The sequence below is a fragment of the Nerophis ophidion genome, linkage group LG07, assembly GCF_033978795.1.
Source record: "Nerophis ophidion isolate RoL-2023_Sa linkage group LG07, RoL_Noph_v1.0, whole genome shotgun sequence".
NCBI classification, from domain to species: Eukaryota; Metazoa; Chordata; class Actinopteri; order Syngnathiformes; family Syngnathidae; genus Nerophis; species Nerophis ophidion.
In genome coordinates this window covers 22,025,593-22,031,592 of record NC_084617.1, presented here as the reverse complement: position 1 = coordinate 22,031,592, position 6,000 = coordinate 22,025,593, and positions in this window count along the sequence as shown.

Here is a 6,000-nt window from a genome sequence, read left to right as displayed (position 1 = left end):
CGTCTCTGAATTAAAGAATTGACTTCAGAACCAGCACTTCATTTATCTTATATTTCAGAGCTCTCCATCTCAAGGCCCGCCACATCATTTAAAGCGGCCTGTGAAAGCTTTGAGGTAATATGCCTTAAAGTACTATATTTTTTAGTACAAAATGTATTCGTTCTCTTCAGTTTGACGGATAAAACATGTATTGCATATCTTTTAAACTGGAATATTAAATGCAACAAATACATTTAAAGCTTTTTGTTGGTTGAAATATCTACTTGACTTCATAGCAAGTCATCAAAACGACAAGTTTGTACTAAAAAAAACGATGCTTATTTGACACAATTTTAACCATAAAAAACATGGTACAGTAGGCATTTATAGTAAGATGCTGTAAAACGGCCAATTTTATGGTCAAATTGTGACTGGACTGCTAGTTCATCCATCTTCTTCTGCTTATCCCAACATGGGTCACGGGGGCAGCACCCTAAGTAGAGACCACGTCTGGTTTCTCCCCAAGGACTGACAGTTTTTTACTGTAAGATCTATTTTTTTTTTTTACACTTTAAAAAAAAACTATTATTGCACAGGCAATTGTGAAATATGTGGCAAATCTCCTTATGCTTCTGTTAACAAATGATTCACAGGGCAGCCATGACTGCCATGTAGCCCTCAAAGCCACGTGTCTACTTCATTGCACAATTCATATTGAGGTACAAAGTGCATGACCTTTCCTCGAGCGCCACCTGCCGATATTAAACCGTCCTGCAGAAGAAGTGAAACTATAATATGATAAAAACAACAAACATGGAGGCGGTTGAATTGTAGTTTAATATCATTTTTAAAAATCCTACAACCCATGAATAACTAATTAGAAATATTACATATATTTTTGGAAAGCGTATAATTTTCTAGTCATAGCCTTAAGTGAATTAAATTATATTATATTACATATATCTGTCACATATTAATACCTCTAAATCAGGTTTTTCAAACTCCTCTCCATTGTGGGCCACGACTGCCATCACTGGGCTATTTGGAAAAGTGAAACCATAAAAATGTACAATTGCTTAATGGTATTATTACATAACTATTATCAATATTTAAGACTTGCTGATGAAAAAACATCGTTAATACCCGCCACATAAAATTTGGAATAACTTTTTGGAATCAAATGATATGAAGGGTAATTTTAGCTGCATGCGCTACAAATTTTGCAAGAAAAGTGAGGTGCATTATTTCCAGGCCACATTAATTGACACAGGAGGCTATTTTAAATATTGCAACGAACCACATTACGTGACGCAGCAGGTCACGTTAATGGACGCGGTGGGCCATTTTAAATGTTGCAGTAAGCCACATTAAACAATGCAGCAGGCCTTATTAGTTGATTTGGTGGGCCATTTTGAATCAATCAATCAATCAATCAATGTTTACTTATATAGCCCTAAATCACTAGTGTCTCAAAGGGCTGCACAAACCACCACGACATCCTCGGTAGGCCCACATAAGGGCAAGGAAAACTCACACCCGGTGGGACGTCGGTGACAATAATGACTATGAGAACCTTAGAGAGGAGGAAAGCAATGGATGTCGAGCGGGTCTAACATGATACTGTGAAAGTTCAATCCACAATGGATCCAACACAGTCGCAAGAGTCCAGTCCAAAGCGGGTCCAACTCAGCAGAGAGAGTCCCGTTCACAGCGGAGCCACCAGGAAACCATCCCAAGCGGAGGCGGATCAGCAGCGCAGAGATGTCCCCAGGCGATACACAGGCAAGCAGTACATGGCCACCGGATCGGACCGGACCCCCTCCACAAGGGAGAGTGGGACATAGAAGAAAAAGAAAAGAAACAGCAGATCAACTGGTCTAAAAAGGGAGTCTATTTAAAGGCTACAGCATACAAATGAGTTTTAAGGTGAGACTTAAATGCTTCTACTGAGGTGGCATCTCGAACTGTTACCGGGAGGGCATTCCAGAGTACTGGAGCCCGAACGGAAAACGCTCTATAGCCCGCAGACTTTTTTTGGGCTTTGGGAATCACTAATAAGCCGGAGTCCTTTGAACGCAGATTTCTTGCCGGGACATATGGTACAATACAATCGGCAAGATAGGATGGAGCTAGACCGTGTAGTATTTTATACGTAAGTAGTAAAACCTTAAAGTCACATCTTAAGTGCACAGGAAGCCAGTGCAGGTGAGCCAGTACAGGCGTAATGTGATCAAACTTTCTTGTTCTTGTCAAAAGTCTAGCAGCCGCATTTTGTACCAACTGTAATCTTTTAATGCTAGACATGGGGAGACCCGAAAATAATACGTTACAGTAGTCGAGGCGAGACGTAACAAACGCATGGATAATGATCTCAGCGTCTTTAGTGGACAGAATGGAGCGAATTTTAGCGATATTACGGAGATGAAAGAAGGCCGTTTTAGTAACGCTTTTAATGTGTGCCTCAAAGGAGAGAGTTGGGTCGAAGATAATACCCAGATTCTTTACCGTGTCGCCTTGTTTAATTGTTTGGTTGTCAAATGTTAGAGTTGTATTATTAAATAGAGTTCGGTGTCTAGCAGGACCGATAATCAGCATTTCCGTTTTTTTGGCGTTGAGTTGCAAAAAGTTAGCGGACATCCATTGTTTAATTTCATTAAGACACGCCTCCAGCTGACTACAATCCGGCGTGTTGGTCAGCTTTAGGGGCATGTAGAGTTGGGTGTCATCAGCATAACAGTGAAAGCTAACACCGTATTTGCGTATGATGTCACCTAGCGGCAGCATGTAGATGCTGAAGAGTGCAGGGCCAAGGACCGAACCCTGGGGAACTCCACACGTTACCTTAACGTAGTCCGAGGTCACATTGTTATGGGAGACACACTGCATCCTATCAGTAAGATAAGAGTTAAACCAAGACAGGGCTAAGTCTGACATACCGATTCGTGTTTTGATACGTTCTAATAAAATATTATGATCGACGGTATCGAAAGCAGCGCTAAGATCGAGGAGCAGCAACATAGATGACGCATCAGAATCCATCGTTAGCAATAGATCATTAGTCATTTTTGCGAGGGCTGTCTCCGTCGAGTGATTTGCCCTGAAACCGGATTGAAAGGTTTCACATAGATTGTTAGACGCTAAGTGTTCATTTAACTGCTCCGCAACAATTTTTTCGAGGATTTTTGAAATGAAGGGAAGGTGAGACACCGGTCGGTAGTTTACCATGAGGTCAGGATCGAGGTTAGGTCTTTTAAGGAGAGGATGAATAACCGCTTTTTTGAATGCTAGGGGAACAGTGCCCGAGGAAAGTGATAAGTTTATAATATTTAGCACTGATGGACCTAATAATACAAAGAGCTCCTTGATCAGTTTCCCAGGAAGAGGGTCAAGTAAACATGTTGTTTGTTTTATTCCATTTACACGTTGTAACAATTCCTCTAATGTTATTTCCTCAAAACGAGAGAAACTATTTTGGAGGGCAGTATCCGCCGTATATACAATCGTGTCAGTGTTAATAGAACCCCGTTGTAGCTGGGACGCATTGTCTTTAATCTCCTTTCTAATGACTTCAATTTTCTTACTAAAGAATTGCATAAAGTCATCAGCTGAGTGGGTGGAGCTACTGGAAGGAGTCCCTTGTTGGGTTAGCGATGCTACCGTACTAAACAAAAATTTAGGATCGTTTTTATTACGGTGGATGAGATTTGAGTAATAATTAGCTTTAGCTAAGGTAAGCATGCGTTTATAAGTTATTAAACCATCACTAAATGCTTGATGGTGCACCTCAAGTTTAGTCGTGCGCCATTTGCGTTCCAGCTTTCTGCATAATAATTTCTGAGCTCTAGTTTCTTCTGTAAACCACGGGGTGCGCTTTTTTGGAGCCTTTTTTAACTTTAGCGGTGCTATGTTATCAATGGTTTGGCGCAGGGCGTCGTTAAAATTGTTAGTGAGGTTATCAATAGAGCCCACATACTTTGGGAATGGTGCCATTACCGAGGGCAGTAGGTCAGCAAGAGTTGTCGTTGTGGCCGTATTAATGTTGCGGCTGCTATAGCAGTTATTATTATTATTAGTTTGACGAACATGCGTCTGAACCTCGAATTTTATAAGGTAATGATCGGACAATACTTTAGTATACGGGAGTATCGTAACTTTGGAAGCGGTGATCCCCTTGACAAGCACTAGGTCTATCGTATTACCGTTGCGATGCGTGGGTTCATTTATTATTTGTGTGAGACCACAGCTATCAATTATACTCTGGAGCGCTACGCACGGTGGGTCCGATGGGGTATTCATGTGGATATTAAAGTCCCCCATTATGATTATATTATCGGCGTGTGTCACTAGATCAGCAACGAACTCTGAGAATTCATTGATGAAGTCCGAACAGGGCCCTGGGGGGCGGTAGATAACAGCCAGGTGTAGAGGCAGCGGTGTGACAGACCTCATAGTAAGCACCTCAAACGATTTATATTTATTATTTATGTTAGGACTAAGGTTAAAGTTTTCGTTGTATATTAGTGCGACCCCCCCACCCCTTTTAAGCGGACGGGCAATATGCGCATGTGTAAAGTTAGGAGGACATGCCTCATTTAGCGCAAAAAAGTCGTTTGGTTTAAGCCAGGTTTCGCTGAGACCGATGACGTTAAGATTGTTGTCTCTGATAATATCATTAACTAACAACGTTTTGGGAGACAATGATCTTATGTTTAAAAAACCTACATTATAGGTAGTGGGCTGTTTTAGGGAATTTTTGATCAAATTATCCGTAGTAGCAATATTAATAATGTTGTGTTTATTATGCCCAGTGCATTCAGTATAATTACGACCATATCTAGGAATTGATACGACGGGAATGTTCCGATTGTTTGATTGTTGCTTTGATAAACTGCACGCATCATGGTTAGCCACCTCAGTAACGGGGATGTTCCGATTGTTTGTTTGTTGCTTTGATAAACTGCACGCATCATAGTTAGCCTCCTCAGTAACGGGGATTTTCCGATTGTTTGTTTGTTGCTTTGATAAACTGCACGCATCATAGTTAGCCACCTCAGTAAAACACATGTCCAACTCTGAAACACTCAAAGTAGAAAAAACTTGTTCTAATTTAACAGACTCCTTACCCAGACCAGTAGTCAACCATTAGTGTACACAACAAATAACCAGACGCAGTGTGTCACATAAAATGATACGACGGGCCACAGTAATTGATGTGGCGGGCCATTTAAATGATGCAGCAGGTCACTTAATTGTGCGGTGGGCCATTTTAAATGATGCAGCAGGTCACAATAAACAATGCAGCAGGTCACTTAATTTGATGTGGTGGGTCATTTTACATGACGCAGTGTGTCACATAAAATGATACGGTGGGCCACAGTAATTGATGCCTCGGGCCAATTTAAATGATGCAGCAGGGGACAATAATTGATGCAGCAGGCCACTTAATTGATGCGGTGGGACATTTTAAATGACGCAGCGTGTCACATAAAATGATACGGCGGGCCACAGTAATTGATGCAACGGGCCATGATAAATGACGCATTGGGCCACTTCAAATTATACAGCGGATAACGTTCATAGATACTACGGGTCGTTTTAAATAACGCAGCGGGTCACATAAAATGATACAGCGGGTCACATTGATTAATACGGCAGGCCATTTTAAATGACGCTTCTGGCCACTTTAAATGATACAGCGGGTCACATTAAATGACGCAGCCGGTCACATTAAATAATACGGCAGTAATTGGGCCATTTTAAATGACGCAGCGTGCCACATTTACTGATGTAGCGGGTGACATTAAATGATGTAGCAGGCCACTTTGAATAAAGCAGCGGGTCACGTTAAATGATACAGCGTGTCACAGTATTTGACACAGGGGTCACTTTAAATGACGCAGCAGGTCACAATAAATGAAGGAGGGGGCCATGATAAATGAAGCGGAGGGCCACAATAAGTGATGCAGAGGGCCAAAAATAAATGACGCAGAGGGCCACGTTAAATGAAGCGGCAGACTTTAA